This window comes from Parus major, chromosome 2 (genome assembly GCF_001522545.3).
Source record: "Parus major isolate Abel chromosome 2, Parus_major1.1, whole genome shotgun sequence".
Taxonomy (NCBI): Eukaryota; Metazoa; Chordata; class Aves; order Passeriformes; family Paridae; genus Parus; species Parus major.
The window spans coordinates 75,044,181-75,063,072 of record NC_031769.1 but is presented as its reverse complement, the minus strand read 5'-3'; the positions used below and the strand labels follow the sequence as shown (position 1 = coordinate 75,063,072).

At 36.2% G+C, this 18,892-nt stretch overlaps 1 protein-coding gene across 6 annotated transcripts in view; it reads right to left on the bottom strand.

Annotated features, from left to right (window-relative positions):
- The window catches only part of CDH18 (cadherin 18), a 1,344,136-nt gene that overhangs the window by 824,736 nt on the left and 500,508 nt on the right, over positions 1 to 18,892 (bottom strand). The gene's annotated exons all lie outside the window — the stretch shown is intronic.

The following is an 18,892-nucleotide window of genomic DNA, read 5'->3' as shown; positions in this document are numbered from 1 at the left end:
CTGCTCACAGAGAAGGAATTCCTGCTCATCTAGTAGTTCATCTAGTAGTTCATCTTCTTGATTACTGGAGAATAGGATTCTGTTTTTACAGCCTTGAAAATACTTTTGTGATAGTTGACTAAAAATGTAGTCAAATAATTAAAACTGGCCAAAATATATGAGATGAAATATTGTGCCACATAGTAAAGCGTATTTTGTATGCTTCTTAACCTTCGAGCTTCTTATCCTTCATATTCCTGATTCTCTAACTGTAATCTTCTGTTAGTTCAAAAATTACTAAAAAAATACAATAATAAAGAGCAAGATTTCCTTATGGGTGTAAATAAAAATGATGAATTGTAAAAATCTCTTTAGCGTTTCCAACTGACCCAGCATATGCTATTTCATAATTTAAAATTCTGTATGTGTGCAAAACAAACAAACAAATTGGAAAATTTATTTTCAAATATGCAAATATTTTTCTTCTTTTGATTTTATATCAAAATATAATATTGACATTTATATGATGTTCCTCATCATCTTCCATATTTTTTCTTGAAGCTTAATCTGATTCTAAAAATTACCATGAGTTCATAGCCTGTTATCAAACAGCCCCTGCAACAGTTTCTGTAACACTTCTGAGTAAGTATTGCTGCTGATATTAAGGAAAGTAGTTTCTGAACTTTGTGAGTGGCCATTAATTAAGCCAACTTGCCATCATGTTAAAATGCAGAGAGGTCTACAGAATTTTACATCTTTAGGTAAAAATCTGCCTTGCTTTAAAAGCATGATTAGAATTTTCATTTTTAAAAGTATTTACTGCTAACATGCAGAAAATAATGTAAGGATTTAATAATAAAGTTTCTCAGCTGTAAAAGTGCTTCCAAGTATTAAATATGAAATTCATGTCAATAGCAAAAGGATAGTTGATCTACACAAAAGTGTATATTTGAAATTATTTCAAATAGCTTTAGAACTTTTTATAGCTCCGGATAGATCAAGACGTTTTTAGTTTTGTATCATAAACCATTATAATGTCCCCTGTTGCACAGTAACACAGGAAGGAAAGTGATACAGTGCATTCTTTAACTGCCCTGATAACCTTCATCCAGCCACATACAGCAGGTATATAAATCACTCCATGGATGTGCCTTGGTCTTTATAAACATCTTCCAAATGACAGACTAAGGCTGGATGTCTGATTTTCAAGAACTAAAATAGAATGAAATGAACCTAAGTACTTTTCCTTTTTTAAGTGGCAACAGTCAAAGAGAGATATTTTATAATTTTACATTTCTTTAAAACAAAAGGAGCCTAAAGGGGACTTGGGTAAAACTGAGTTGCCAGAAATGTTGAGTTGGCTTGATTTATAGGAAGTGATTACCTCTCTTGGGAATAGGCCATCAAATAACAGAATATTTAAGGAGTCTTAATGATCGTCATTGTGTATTGTATTAATTATAAAACTTTATATTTGATATCCAGATATTTAGATGTTTGAATATGAATGAGTTTACACATAAACATCAGTGTCTTTTTTACTCATTGTCCTTGGATAAGGTTGTTAAAAATACATTTTTGCTTCAAAATGAATTTTCTTTTATAAAATATTTTCATTACCAGATTTTCACTAAAGGCATGAAGTGTGGAAATTAGAAATCTCACTGCCATGTCAATCCAAAAGAGATTTTCTTTTTTTCCTGAGATTTGCTCTTAAACCCTTCATTCTAAATACTGAGTACTGGAATAAAAAAAGGTGTCATTTATGCTGTTAATTCTGACGGAATCTCGCCTTGGTTTGGAAGACAGGTGTCTGGTAGGGAAGGCAGGAGTTTTCATTCCCTTGGAATGAAAATGTAAACCCCTCCCACCAAATTACTATAATTTAGAAATCAAGGGGCTCTCAGACATTGATCCAGGGATAGGAATAACAGTTCTTTACTAGTATATATAATGTTAAAAATAGCTCACCACAATCAGGTTGGTTAATCAATAAGGCAATTTATTAATTCACTGATAAGGGATGAGCAAGCAGTGCTGGGGACGTGGGGAGTTTCAGCTCCACCAACACGTGCGCATTACCCCTGGTCACTGGCTCTTTTATAGGCAGTTTCTTGTTGGGCTGTGTCATGCCTACTGTGCTGGGGTACAAGTCCGGGCAATCCCGAACATGTTGGCTATCTCCTAAGCAGCAGTGGCTGGAAGCCCCGCCCAGGTCTGGACAAAGCTCCAACATGTGGCCAGATTACACTCCTAGCAAGCAGGTCACAGCAGTAACAAGTTTCTACAAGTTCGCACAAGCCCGCTGTTTCTTTATACATAAAGAGTGGGTACAATTCATAATTAAAGCGATTACATAAAGACAAAAATACATAACAGCAAAAGCTAGCAATTCACAGCAAAGGGATTTAAACAAAAATAATGAAATCATGGTATTTTCCTTTGTCTCATGTCCATGTTTTACTTCAAGATCAGTATTCTTATATCTTATACTGATCTTTAAGATCAGTATACTGATCCCATGGTGTGTTTCCATAATGACACGAATCACTATGTAACATCTCACATATAACAGGGCATACAAACAACAATAACTACAGCGTTAGCCACTAAACAGAACCAGGGGCCCCGTGACAGCTTTCTCGGCTGAGCCGGGAAGGGATGGAGGAGGGGCTTTGTTTTCACAAACCCCCTCGGGCGGGCAGTCCCAGTGCTCCTGCAGGGCTCTGAGGAACACTCAGCTGGAACAGCAGGGATGAGCTGAGATCCTGGGCCGGTGGCTGAGGTGTACCAGCAGCTCCGCGGCGGTGCCTGGCACTGCCACACGTCCCGGCCGGACAGGGGGTGAGAGGCCAACCAACGAAAAGGGAAGAAGGAGAAGAAGCAGCAGCTCCATCTGGGTGATGGCGAATTCCCTTCTCCCAGCCACAACAGCTCCGAGAGAGAATGTCTCGCTCTCAAGCCTAAGAAACCAGCCAGCTCGAGCTGTCCCTACCCTTCCCCTCCCCTGCCCCCACTTCCCCCTTGGGCCCAGCCAAACTCCCTGTGTTTCTCAAGCATCCAACAAGTACCATCAGGTTTCCCCACAACTAATGGGAAAAAAATTCCATAGGTGAGACGGAACAAAAGGAAGGACACCCAACCCCCAACAAACCTATAACAGAGTTCCAGTATACAATCAGCTCATTGAAGTACTTTGTTATTAAAAGAGATATCTAAACCCCAAGGAGGTGCTACTTATAATTGTTAAACTGAGTGTACTTAAGAACATCTGCAGTATTTTCTTGGACTTGCTGTTTCTAATTATTTTGGTTCTAAAAAGGCCATTGTTTCCCAGTGTTGTATTAGATTAGTCACTATGTATCAAGACAAGCAATTTGAAAATATTTCTTTCTGAACAAAGTGTACCAATTATGCTTTTTTTTCATTAAAGCAATGAAATCTTTAGTCTATTGTGTTTCTTTGAAAACTGTGTTTGTAGTGGATGGTGCTGATGTACCCAAAAAATGTTTCCTCTCATATGTAGTTAATTAATTCTAAGGTTATTGAGACTACATAAATGAGATTTGGTCAATGTGCAGGCTTTATAGAATATTGGAATGCTAGTAGGAGAAATTCTTCAGTGAGAGATTTTAATGAATGTAAACTTTGATATGAGCCAGTCGTAAACTACATGGTCTTAAGCAGCTTCAAGTCTTAGAAAGTACTTTTTGATTTCTACATGGCATTTGGTGTTTCAGAATAACTTCCATGACAGAGGTAGGTAAAGCTTGTAATATAAAGAGTTAAATTCAAATTGTGAAAAATGACGTTGACTGTTCTGGTAAATTTTAAAATGTTTAATAAAAAAGACAATAGGAGACAAAGACAATAAAGCAAAGGGCACTCTGCCAAGAGCACACCTGGTGTTTTAGAAACACCCTTTAAATACCATTCCTTTTGCATCAACTTGATGCATATTCATAGACTTTATGCATATTCAAACTTTAATATTAACTAGTTTACACTTTCCAGGAACTGTTTAGCATGGCCACTCTTTAGGTCCACCTTTTTAGAGCATGCATGTCTCTTGGCTTGTGGTTTTAATTCTCTTCTTATCATCTTTTAATTTGGGCCTTGGCTTGCTCTTTCTGCAGATAATCAGCAGGGTCCCCATCATTGTTATCATTGTTCATTGAATGTTATCTTAACTGAGCAGACAGCTCAAACATACTTTATCGACTATTACAGTAAAGCCATTTTAACATTGTACATATAGCATTCATTTTAATACGTGCAAAAAGCCAATATTATGCTGTGTATCTATAACACAATGCTAACAGTTTGTTTTATTCTTAATATAACAGCTTACTCTAATGTCAGTCCTGGAGAGCAGTCCAGCAGCTTAGTTAATAATTCCCCAAGTCTTGATGACAACATGTTGAAACTAGTCGGCTGATAAGGAGTGTGGACCCATGCAAATGGATTACTAAAATATAATTATGCTTCTCCTTCAGTCTGTCTTGAAATCTCCCTTTTTTCCTATGTGTCAGAGACATTCCAGGGAGAATGTAAAGTGTTGAGTGAAGGAGGCTCAAGAACTGATATGTTTGTGTAGGGGGCTGGAGCAGTTAAAGTTTTTAAAAGCACTAGATACTAACCTGATTGATTGTTCTTGAGGGAAAACTCAAGTCCATAACAGAAACAGCCAGGAGCTGACACTGTTATGGTTCCTGTATGACTGTTTATAAAGCTGAATCTTCAAAAAACCCCAACAGCAGGGAAGTTGAGAGGGAGTAGCTTATTTTTTTAAGAAATTCTGATTATATGAATTTGGGAAGAGTCCAGAATTATACTGTTCCTTGTCATTAGAATTTGCAAATAAATGACAGTTCCCATGAAATATTTAAGTACACTGAAAATTAGGTGTAGATGTGTGATACTTATTAGAGGGATGAATTCCCTGAATACTTCCATCAAAACTGATGAGAATCTTGAACAAGCAAATAAAAAAATAAATTATTTCATTTACTTTGTTCTTCTACAAGCAGATTATGTTTTGTTATAGTTGCTTCCTTAGAGAGAGAAAAAAAAATCAGCCTATGTCAGCAGAGCAGTTGTGATGCACCTCAGAGACTAAGGAAGGTACTGTAGATGGAAGAATAAAACAACACCTAACATAATAAGCTACTCTCACAATAAAGAATAACAGCACTAAAAAAATGAAACTTACTTTGTTTAGTAAATTATTAGATCGATAGAAAAGTCCTAGTGGATACAGAATTTTATCAGTTACAATTGTTAATAATCTATTGTCATCATGCGAAAGGCAGATCACACTTTCAATCTATATTAAGAGTATGAAAAGTGGCAAGCCAACCAGGAAACTTTGAACATGTGCTATCTTATAAATAACCAACATGCTGTTCTGCAATGGGAGTGCCTTTCCATCACTTCAAAGTGATTTTATTATTAATTGGGAAGAATTTTGGCTGCCTGAGGGCATTTGGCTGTTACACTCAAGAACCACAAGCCAGAGTCCTGCTTATCAAGTTAACTGTTAATTCAAAGATTCTTAGAGGGGAAAGGACAAAATGAAAGTATGGGGAAATACCAACAAAGAAGTATACTTTCATATATCTATTGTGCTTTGGGATTCCAACAGAGAGGTGAGGGAGTATAAAATGACATTGTACTCATTAAGCAGCTTTTATCTCATTCACTGAAAAAAGTCTGAATTTGTAGGGAGAGCTCATGACCAAAGTGCATTTCTTCGATACAAAGGGATGAAGTTAAGAGAGCATGAATAAATTTTGTTTTGCCAATTTGTGTGTGTACTGAACCTTGTAAGCATTATAAAGACTTTTTTTTTTCTTTTTCCTCTTGGCTTTCTCTCTGTATAACTAGATCCTTTATACAAATATCCATAGTGTGGATATGAAGCACTGACAACTTTTATTGCTAAATTTTGTCAGATTGCTATTTTTTTTTTCTGTATTCTATGTATTTTGGCCAGTTAGAAGTCACATCTTCAAATTTAACTGCTATGACTTTAAACCTTTAATATTCAAATGGAAAATAGTGTATAAAAATAGTCCAAAATTCATGAGAAAATAAAGCATTTTTAAAAACAAGCATTGTCCTTGGCTAGGAAGATGGAATAGAGCTCCATTGTATTACAATATTTCTGTGATTCTGTGCTGCAGTTTCTACTCTGATTGAAATTAATGTTTTTCCTATCTAGAACTGTATTTGTACTAATATTTTTGAGTAAGGGTATTAGTCTTCCATTATTATATTTGACTGATTAACCATTATCATCACCATTATCATCATCCTAATTTAACTTGGCTTCAAGGGACTTTTGGCATTTTCTCTTCATTGAACAGAAATAGCTAATAAAGATAGAAAGTATTTCTGAAATATAACTGGACATAAGCAACAGTATTAATACAGATGAGAAAGCTGCAAGTCTACTGAGGGTATGCTACAGCTGTCTAGTGTAGGCAAAGTTGCCATAGATTAGCCTTGAAAGTTCTATTTGTGTAATCCTGAACACTATCAGACTTGAACTACTTGAACAAGGTTTATCTAAACCAAACATATCTAAGTATATCACTTGTCTTAGCTACAGCCCAAAGATTCAGTGGTACATTGTTTACGTTTTAATCCTAACTCATACCTACATGTATCTGTCTTTTCTTGTATTCTGACCTCTTTAAATCAAAGATTCTGAAAAAACCTGTTTGCTTCAATTTAGGCAAAACACTGTATAGATGTTTTCATTGTGGAACTGCCTGAAGTCAGAAGGGAAAGTCCTGATATATTCCCTGTAATACACCACACTGAAGGTACTCTGCGAATGGTATGAGTTGATTGCTACTGTCCCAGGAGTATCCTGGGGATATCCATGGAATGAATGCTCTAATACATCCATACTGTTGTCTTAAGTGGCAAATTAATTTATCATACGAAGTACTAAATACTGCAATGCTTTTTGCTCTGATTGGACTCAGTACATTGATATTTAACTTCATAAGATTATTATGCCAGACAGTTTTTGGACAAGTCTGCCAAGGTAACAAGCACTAGATCAGGTTAGTACTTAGCTAGAAATTTAATAAGACCTTGTTGATTTAGCTTTCAAGCCAGACCCTAAATTTCTATGGCCTGATTCAAATTAAAAGCAATAGATTGAGTTCAGACCTCTTAAGTAGGTCTTAATGGTGGGGTTTTGTAATTAGAATATAAAATCTGTAATCTGACAAGGTATGTTTCAAGGGCTCTTTTATAGTGAGACAAACAAGGTAATTATTTTTGTTCTTAAATTTGTAAAGGGGGTCATGATAATGCAATGCTTTCATCTAATTACAAATTCAAATGTTCCATTCCAAATCTAAGTAAGGATAATAGGTATAATAATTATTCTGTATAAATTTGCAAAAACAAAATTAATTTGAAAATCAAGTTTAAAAAGTAGGGCTTTTTTAGGATACTTGTTTTGCATGGACTTCAGTTTTGTTTTGGTCTTTCCCTCAGAATATTTTACTTGACACTAAACTAACTAAATTTTTTATTCAAAACTCAACTTTCATATTAGCTCTGGTGGCTGTTTAACATAAGTGGCAAAAAATAATACTGTTTTCTTAGCTTCTGTGCTCTGGTACCTCCTGCACCAGACAGAAACATTACACAGCCCTATGCCAGTATCAACTCAAGGAGCTGATCCCTGTTCAGTAGGGACTAGACACATCTTTGGGAGAGGCTTTGGCAAGTTTTCACATTTGAAGAACCCAAGAATCTGAAACTGTTAGTCCTGAAACTTAACTGCTACTACTTCCCATAGTTGAGGATGTCCCATAGCTTGAGTGTCAGCATGCTCAAAAATCCACTAGTTTCCCTGGTTGACCTGTTGGTAAAATCAGGAATTTCCTTTCCCAGAATCCAAATCACATTGCTTATCATCCTCTGCTTATCATTCTACCTCAAGGCAAGATATGAGCTTCAGTTATATCTAAGACATGCATCCTCCACAATCTTTAAAAACCTTAGAAGGTTACACAGACTCCCAAGGAAATAAAACTCTACTGCATATCCTCACCACTGGAAAGCAAACTGTGTCCTACATGTCATTTTTTATTTTAGTATCCTTACTAAAGAAGAGTCACTAGATTTTAACATGGTATTTCATATGAGCTCTTACCAGTGCCTTTTACATCATTAGTTCTTTGCTTTTGGTCCAAAGAACCTCTTCCACAAAAGATGTCACAGCACACGCTTCTCCTATCCATTGTGACTGTTTGTGCTCAGAGTCCTCTTTAATCAAGCAAATATACAGGCCACTCTCATTCTTCTGTTTCTTCCTGCCTATTTACACATTGTCTTTATTCATGGCTTCTCACACTTCCATTGTCAGCATTGTCCATTGGGACTTTTTCTGATAATCTTCTTAGTGGAAATATTTAGTAAGTCATTCTAAATGCAAGCTCCTGAGTAAGCCCTTTAGCAAATTCTCTCTAACTCTCATTTCCCTTTTAGAAAAATTCTGTAATATTTTTTAACATTGTCTTTTTTTAGTTAATTAGATTTGCATGTGCTGCCATATTGGGCACCTTCAAATTAATTACATGTTTATCTTAGTTTAAAAAAGACATCAGACTGTATTGCTTTATGCTTACCTGCATGGTTTTCAGCATTCATTCATGAAGTCTTTACATGTTACACAAGACTGATCAGCTGGTCTGTGATTTCTTGTATTTTTCCCTTTTTGGAAAAGTTTATACTACATTTCTTACCAGTCATAGACTATCACCACAGACACATTGAAAACCTCATATTATCATCGGTGGGTCTGTTCTATTTTGGAACGTGCAAACAGCTGTCACTCAGACTTTCTAAAGTACATTAAACTTTGAATAGTGCATCTGTTTCTAGTCTCCATGTCTTGATAAGGATATGACAGAACAAAAGAGGTCATGGAGTAGGCCCAGGAGCATGGAAAAATTAAAAAAACTATGCATAGTCCCTGCAGGTTTCATAATCAAGGCCGCTCTATTTTTACTTCTTAATACAGAAAAATAGCTTGATGTTCAGTTACACCAGTTCTCTTTCTTCTAGTATTTTTAGAATATCTCTTTCCATGTGATGTTTCAGTAGTTCTGCTCCTGCATACCGTTGTGCAGTGCTCTGCTGTGAAATGCATCATCTATTTCACACTGCTGTCACACAATCTTTGCTAAGTATAAACTAAGTATAAACCCTTTTCACTTACTGCATCATCTACTAATCTAAATCTTTGTATCAGAACTTTCATTCATTTTCTTCACTCATCAGTCTCATACTCTTTGGTATCAAACAATATCCTGATTTGTTTTTCCATCTCTGGTTTACTACTAACATAGCAGGAAATACTGAACTATTGTCTCAACTTCTACTCCTGCTTTATAGTCTAAATCTCTTTCCAAATTAGTTAAATGTGTTATCTCAATTAGCCATTGTGTGCTATACCTATCTATCGAGAAATATTTTTGGCAGAAAACACAGGTGGTAAAACATATCAAAGTTTTGTTCATCCAGTACCAGATAAGCCTCAGGCCAACCCTTTACTAAGCAATTTTGTAGAGGCAATGTCTTAAAGACATAGAGTTAATGATGATTAGTAATTCCATTTAGTCTTCCACTTCAGTAAAGCACTCTTGAATAAACAGAATTGATCAGCACAAAAATCTGAGAAGCTATTTCTTATAATTTTGTATTAATTGTAATGCTTTTCTGCTTTTAAAATACTGATTTATTTTAAATAAAGAATGTTATTTCAGAGTAAGTTAATTAAATATCTTGGTAACGTTTTTGATCCAGTGTTACATTTTACTTAAAATAAGCAATGGAGTCACTTTCATGTCATCAAAACTTTTAAATATAATTTGTATGCTTTATAAATATATATACATTAATCATATGCAGCTGCAAGATTAATACAGTACAAAATGTCATATGTTTCTTAGGCCTTCTCTGGAGAGACAATCTAATATGAGATGCTTTAGTAACTTAATGAAATACTTTTATTCTGCAGAGCTTGATTTCCATGGTATTTTTAGTAGACTAGATACTAAATAGTCAGTTCTAATTTGATTTTCTTCAGCTCTTTCTCCTAGTATGGTGATTATTTATGTTGCGGAAATATAGTAACTTGAAAGCTCAAAAGGAAAAGCATTATTAAAAGAATATTGAAACAGCCCTAAAAATCAGAAGAAAGTGCAAAATACTATTTAGTTTATAGTATAAAAGAAAAAATTAGGATGCATCCATTTTGGTTTGTGAGGTGTGATATGGCAAGTATGTAAAATACACTGTAAAGAGTATATTGTTAAGCTTTTTATGCTTTCAATGTAAATATAGAGAAATATGACATTTCCATTAGAGAAAAGATTGAAACAATTTAACAGTTTGAGAAAGTTTCCAGTAGCTGGCTAAGTATACTACTGGTCCTTACTTCAGATTAATTTCTGTTTTTCATGCTTTCTGACAGATAGCAAACAGATGACACTTCTGAGAAATAAAGTTTTTATCCCATTGTAAGAAAAATCCATCCTCCTACAATTAAATAAACTGAAAATTCTGAAGGATTTGCTAGAAATGTACCTATAATCTTCAATAAAAAGGGAAGAATTATTCCTCTGGTACACAAGATGATTAATTTTTCAGACTGAAAGGTTAGAAAATAACTTTAGTTAGCTGTACAGCTTTCTCTTTCCAATGAAGCCATCTTGGTGTGCCTGTACTAATGTACAGTAAATTTCAAGGTTCTGACATTACCTGCAGAGGACTCCTTCTCTCTTACAATTCTATCTAGATTTGGAAGACGGGTGTCTGCTAGGGAAGGCAGGAGCCTCCCTTGGAATGAAAAATGTAAACTCCCTCCCTCCAAATTACTATAATTCTGAAATCAAGGGGTTCTCAGGCAGAGATCTGGGGATAGGAATAACAGTTCTTTACTGGTATAACCAGGCAAACAACAATAACTACAGCATTTGCAAGAAAACAGAACCAGGGACTCCGTGACAGCCTTCTCAGCTGAGACAGGAAGGGATGGAGGAGAAGCTTTGCTTCACAAACCCCCTTGGGCAGGCAATCCTGGTGCTCCTGCAGGGCTCTGAGGAACACTCAGCTGGAACAGCAGGAATCTGCAGAAATTTTAGGCCAATGGACTAGATGTATCAGAAGCTCTATCTGGGTGGCTGGCACTGGCACACGTCCTGGCAGGACAGAGGGTGCAGGGGCCCACAGAAAAATAGCAACAACAACAACAACAGCAGCAGCAGCAGCAATAATAATAATAATAGTAATAATAACAACAACAACAACAACAACAACGAGAAGCAGCAGAAGAAGCAGAAGACAAAGAAGAAGCAGCAGAAGATGGAGGAGAAGAAGACAAAGAAAACGAAGACAAAGAAGACAAAGAAGAAGACGAAGAAGAAGACAAAGGCCTTAATTATCTTTGCATACTGAATGCTAATGCTCTTAATTAAAAGTCTATCCCAAAGAAAGGTTACCATTGCCAAATTGAGGTATGATTCAGGAGTCATAACCATGCAGTGAAACCCTGCTTTTTTCTGCCAAGAGAACAATACTGAGTTAGTCTTCTACAGTGAGGTCATTCTGCAGGTGACTGTGCAGACTTTGTCAAATGGCATTACATGAGTGAACAGGAGAAAAATATTTCATTCAGAACACTTGTTCTGCATCACACATTGATTTCTGGTTTGATATATTATTTTTGTACTACTTCTTAATACTTGCTGGAACATAAATTTCAGCTTTATTTTGTCTTATATAAGGAGGCATATAAGTGTATTTAAAATATTACTGCATATAGGCTATATTAAAATGTAACTGATGGACATATCCCCCATATGTAAATGGAACAAAAAGTGGGGAAAATATGGTTTAAGAAATGGATGATGTATAAAATATATACAATTTTTTCATTATCAACTCAGAATGCTGAAAGAACCTATTTCAGAAAAGATGATTTCTAAACATTTTAAATGTAAGTATTATTTATAAATGTCACTGAAATTCCACCTTTTTTTTTTTTTTTTTTTTACCATAGTTATATGCAATAATGGAATTCACTGTCTTCAGTGTGTTGGTGGTTTGACACACAGAGTAACAAAACTAACATCTGAGTGGTTTTCACTCTTGCAGTAGGCCTTATGTATGTTAATGTAGTAATATAAATATTTTTTAAATGCGTACAGTTTGTTTTTTTCATATAAATAGAATAAATATGTTTTCAAGAAATGATTTATCATCATATTGGTAAAATATTTTAGGTCATGCCACTTACGACTACTTAATTTTTAAGGTCTTCAAAATATCTGCTAGGTTAATACTATTAGTCAAGTATTTGAATCATAAAGCTATTTGAATACAAAAGCAGAGCTTGTATTTTGCATACTTAATCCTAGTGCTAGTTCTCTCCATGTGGGCTCATATAAGGAGTCTGTATCGTAGTTTTCAGCTCCCTGCCCATTCAGGTGTAGGTTAAGAGGATTAGAGTGAGCAGCTTGTAGTATATGTGAAATGTCATGATGATGCCATGTAGCTTCCAATGCAAAAACATCCTAAAGTCTTTCTTTCAGGGTTAATTACACTATCACTACTGACCCATTGCTAACTTCTTCCCAAAGGATATAACAGTCCACTTGAGTCAGTCATCTGTCTATCTTTAGGAGACCAAGTTGAGCACGAAACATTTACTCTAACCTGAGGGAAACAAACAGCTACATGAAGTACCTTTGATACTTTCCTTGACACTCATCTTCTTTACTTTTGTAAGACTGCTCAGAATTACAGACTGGTTGACTCAACACTCAATTCATCATCATTCACCAAGACTATATTCATTAGTGGACTCCTATTTAAAATCCTATTTGTTTTGTATTCACAAATTGCTTGGTTTTTAACAAATATTACAGAGTTTATAATCATCTTCCACTTAACTCTTTTTTTTCCATCTAGTTAATGTACAATCATGAGCTAGATGTGAAAGTCATTTGTGCTGGATTTGGCTGGGGTAGAAATAATTTTCTTCCCAGTGGCTCTTATAGGCCTGTGTTTTGGATTTGTGCTGAACGGCTGATAAAGTTATTTTTGTTATTGCTGAGCAGGGCTTACACAGAGCCAAGGCCTTTTCTGCTTCTTACACTGACATGATAGTGATGAAGTTGGGAAGAGACACAGCCAGGATAGGTGACCCCAGCTGAGCAAAGGGATATTCCAGACCACAGGATATCACGCTCAGTATATAAAGATGGGGGAAAGAAGGAAGGAGTGGGAACATCTGGAGCGAGGGTGTTTGTCTTCCCAAGTAACCTTTATGTGTGATGGGGCCTTGCTCTCCTGGGGATGGCTGAACACCTGCCTGCCCATGGGAAGCAGTGAATTAATTCCTTGTTTTGCTTTGCTTGTGAATGTGGCTTTTGCTTTCCCTATTAAACTGTCTTTACCTCAACCCATGTGTTTTCCAGCTTTTACACTACCGAATCTCTCCCCAGTCCTGCTGGTGGGGCAGTGAGCAAATGGCTGCACAGACCTTGGTTGATGGCTGGGGTGAAACCATGACACCATTTTCACCTCTTTGTCATATCTGGAAAATGAGGTTTGCAGGTATTTCTTTTTTCAAGCATAAACATGGACAATGAGGTAAGTATGTGTCTTCAGAAACTCTACTCTGAAAAAATGGACTAAGAAGCAATACTGTCCTACATCTAAGAAGTAATTTCTCAATATCATACATTATCTTTAGATACTATATAAGATTCCCACTAATAGCTTGTTAATGTCACATAGCCTGAAGCTCCAAATATACTTTGATTTGAAGGACAGCAAACTGAAAATAGTACATTTGAAAGGAGCTACTAAGACTGTATTACTTGCCTTTCTAGTTGGAATTAAATATATATATGAAGTTTTTTGTATAAAACATATGCAACTAAGGCACATGGAAGAAAATGGACAGCAATCATTTCCAGAGTTACACTGTTAATGGCCCCAGCATTAGTATAAATGGCATAACTAGCAGAATATATAAAATAACTCTTTTTAGGAAATGCCATTTGAAAATAAATATCTGGAAAAGAACCTTACAAAATGTTTGGCAGTTAAGAAATTGAACTCTCTTTTACTGTAACCCTTAGAATGACTAAAGGCCACCTTATTCTCTTGTGGCAACCAGAATTGAACAGCCGCTGGGTTATTACATTAGGCAGAAGCACTGCATGTCTGTGTTATCTCCATGATTTCCCACTCACAACAGCACTAAATTAGTTAGCATTCATTTCAATTATCAGTGGCTAATGAGAGAACATAATATGCAGAAGTGCTTTTGTGAAAATACAGACTTCGGTTTGGTTAAACAAAACTGTAACAAGTACTACAGCACATGGACCTTACTGAGGTATGGACAGCAAACTAATTTGAGTACTGCCCTCTGAAATGGATGCAGCTATTTAAGGAAATAGCCATTTAGGTTAAGCAGCACTTCGACATTTTTATAATTTGCCTTCCTTTATATCAGAAATTGAAAGCTCTGGTTGGCAGTCAACTTCATCAATTAAAGGCATTTACAGATTTGCCTCTATACTTTGATAGAAAATAATAAAGCTGATGTATTTTTCACTGGGGTACTATATACACCAGAATATTGAATTTCTTCTCCATGCATTTATGGATTTTATTAGAGTATAGAAATAGTGGAAATTGGTCTTCCTGATAGGTGAAATTCACTTTCTTTCACAAAGTTTGCACACCCTTTAGGACTTACTGGGAAAAGCAAAGTAAATGATTATAAAGGTTTGTCTTTAATTCTGCCTGCTTCAAACAAAGGCACTTTACACAGGATTTGTAAATGTTCTCTTTCATTCACTGATTCTAGTCAAGTACAGAGACTTTTTTATTTCTACCTCTCGAAGAAATCCTGATCTCAGTTAACGGTATTAACCTGGGATTTTGAAATACTCTTGTTTTATGCTGACTTAGCTGAGAAAATAATTTTTTCCTATTACTGATAATTTAATGTTCCATATAATTACTTCCACTTCTCTGTAACTAGTGAGTGACACACTAGTTTGGAGTTTTCCTTTACTTCTTTTACAGGCATATTAAATAAGTAAGTAAGTAAATAAATAAATAAAATACTAAAGTGTTTATTTTTTGCCTGCTATGGAAGAGACTGCAAATTTTCATTTTCAGTGTGGTTATGCCTCCATGTATTTTCAAAGGAAAGAGGATTCTGGGAAGGAGTGGCTGTCATCTCAAAACTGAACAAGTTATGTACTTTCTAAAGTAGTACTTAACTTCAACCAAAAAGTAATGAAAAATTTGAATTCTTGAATAGTCAGGAAAATAGTCTGTGATATTCAGTTCAGTGCTGTCTCCCCAGTTTGAATTTGGTTTTGAATGCAGCAGGAATTTGTATTTTTGCAGAGAGAAAACCCATGTTAACACAGGCTGTGCATTGCTTGATAAGGGGAATAAATGGAGCATTTAATTGGATTACATTAGATTCTTAAATAATGTGTGCCTTTAAAAGCCTCCTATGTATCACAGAGCTATGATAACTTTGGTATTAAAGTTACTGTCTTTATCAAGACATTTTATTTATTAAAAGTAATATCAAGTACTTTACAAGCATGATAGTACAGTTCCCCAGATGGAAAGAATAGCTGTTTTCCAAACTGAAGGAACCTTTCATATCTTTTTCTTTCTTGCATGTATTAAAGACTTTAATACAATGGCATTAGAACCTGGTTTTAAATTTTGTACCTCTGGAGATCATCCCATCCAATACCTTGCTGAATGCAAGTTCAGCTACAGCAGACTGCTCAGGGCTGTGCCTGGTTGAATTTACCCATCCTCTAAGATAGAGAATCTAAAATATTTCTGGGCATCATCCTTTAGTATTCATTCTTTACTGTATGATTTTTTTTTCATTGCCAACTAGAACTTCCTGTATTTTAATCTGTGCCCAAATACTTTTCTCATTTACTTTTCTTGTCATATTCTTCACAAATCTATTTTTATTTTTTAAAACATTCCTATTGTAATGCTCAGTCTCTCATATTTCCTCATTTTCTCATTTTGCCTCTTAAATCTCACACAGTATTTAAGTGAACATCAGCTCTTCCATTTTTGTGGCTTAAACAAGTAGTACAGAGAATCCTACTGCACACTAACTGTGCAATTTTATAATTACCTGAAACCATCTAGAATGTAATCTCTTCAGGCACCTGCTTACACAGCTTGGAAGACAAATTCATTTACGATGCACTTCTACAAAAATGGCTTGTCTTGATTTCAACTGGGAAATAAGCAGAAGCAAGTGAAACAGAAATCTCATATTCATGCCAATGCAGCTACACGAGAACATCTGAGAAGAATAGTCATTGCCCAAGCAACAGACCTTCAAATACAAAATTATTCATGAGTTATCAGTGTGTCTGGAAATACATGCACAATCCACATGCAAAGTTGAAGAACTCCTCATGGAGGGATCCATAATCCTGTTTGCACTGTAGCAAAAACCAGCTGAGTATCTAGGCTTCAGTAGGAAAGACAATATTCTCTGGAGTTTAGCTCACTGGAAATGGCACAGATGGCTCTTCTCCTATTTTTTAATGTTACATATGAACAGGTATATTACATAACCAAAGTGTAACATTTAGATTAGTACATGTGGCCACCACAGCAGTTCCAGGGTTGTTTTTTTATTGCTTTGAGATTAAATTAGTTTAAAGGAAAATGGTACCCAAATGCATTCTATAATGACTAACTTTAAATATTTTACTTTCCCTATTTTCATTATCAACTCCAGTAACAAGAAAATTTTAAGTCGTCTGCATAAAGTGGCATTACACATCAGGTTGCAAATCTCAGCTCCCAAACTCTGCTGCCACACGCTACTTGGTGCAGTCACTGGCTGGAGTCTGGCTTTTGAGGTCTATTGGTGCATTTGCCTCTGTGCCTGTGTGGGGCTGCTGGTGGAATCACCACATGCTGGGATGGAATAAACCCTCCATAGCCAGTAGGGTACTGTGGTTTAGACTTGTGACCAAAGCAATGCTGAAACACAAGTGTTTTGGCTATTGCTGAACAGGGCGTGCACAGTGTCAAGGTCTTCTCTGCTTCTGACTCATCCCCTGTGGGTAGAAAGGGGTGTGTAAGAGCTTGGGATGGATCACAACCAGCAGGTAACCTGAACTAAGTAACCAAAGAAATGTTCCATGCTATATAGTGCTCTGCTCAACAGGAGGGGAGCAAGGCTGAGGTAAAGTTGGTTATCTTTTGCTCGGGAACTGGCTGTCCACTGGCCTGCCCATGGGAGGTGGCAAGTGATGGCCACTGCCATCTCTTTTGTTTCTTCTTTCTTCTCTCCCTTCTCTCTTTACTGAATTATTTTCACCTTGATCCATGAGTTCTCTTGCTTTTACACTTCCTTTCTTCTCCCCCATTCCACCTGGGTGGGCAGTTGGGGAGTGAGTGGCTGTGTGGTGCTTAGCTCACTTCTGGGGCTATCCCACAGCACACTGCATGCCAGCTGTGGACTGGTGAGATCTGCTCAGAAAGATTTGCTCAGCCCATTTCCCGATCTCAGGGATATACCTCTAATGTGGTAATACTACAGGACAAAGCTGGATGTGGCCAATGACCTAGGAATAAAGAAGGTAAAAAACTCAGTATAACTTCTACATCACTCCATAAAAAGAAAAAAAAATAATCTGAAAATACCTGAAGTTTGCTTCTAAAAAAATAAAAAAAGACGTTACACAACTCAAAATACCATCTCTTTCAGAAACCACTCACAATGCTGGATGTCAAGATGAACATGCCTGGGAAGTTTCACCTGCAACTGAAAGGACCATCCTATTACTGCAGTAAAAACTGCATTAATATGTTGGTACCAGGACTAAAAGACAGAAAAATATTTTTGAAAAAATACGCAATAGAAAATATTTATAAAAACTACACTAGAAACTAACCCTTTAACTTTGTACTCACTACTTCAACAAAGAGAACTGCCTAAAAGAACAGAAATTTACCTAGGAAATGGTATAAGGCAGAACAAGAACCTTTAGTGAAGGAGAAGCGAGGAGTGACTAGTCTGAGGTGAGATTTCCAAAACCTTACTCATTATGGCCATACATTGAAAGACACAAATAATGAGCTTCTCACAGTTCACTGAAAACGCTTGTTTCTCTTAGAGACACCAAAAAGCCTAGTCGGAAAGGCAATCCTGCGCTGAGTTGCAAGTTCATCTTCTCTGCTCAAGCTACATGGCTGCTTCCTGCATGGGTAATTCCACTTGTCTTGAGAATTCATGTATGGAAGGCTGCTGGCACTCATGACACTCTCTCAGAGCTTTGCAGACACTTGATTTCAGTAAGCAGAAGCCCACATGGCCATGAGGCATGGCTCTGACTGACTTAGGAGCTACCTCTCTGTCATATGACTACTGATTCTTATGAAATGGATTGGTGTTCTTTCATAAGTCTTAGACAAAACATACATCCTTTACTCCCAAATAACTCACAATGATAAAAATATGATCAAAATAAGGTAATACATGAGGTAATAACTGGGATCCACTGAAGTCACTGGCAGAAGTCCCTTAGTGTTCAGAAGCAGTAGAAAGTCATACTTTTTGTATGGATGCAAAGCCTATAACCAGGTAACACCATAGGAGAAATTAGCAAAGAGTAAGGCATTTAAGCAATAGTCTTCTGGTTTCAGATACTGATTCATGAAATCTTCTGTCCAGCAAAAGATTAAAAGTAAATCTCTATTTCTTTAGCCTTAGCCACTGCCTTAACAGGTAGCCAAAGTAGACATATTGTTGGATTTGGTGACAAACTAAACTAAAATTGAAATG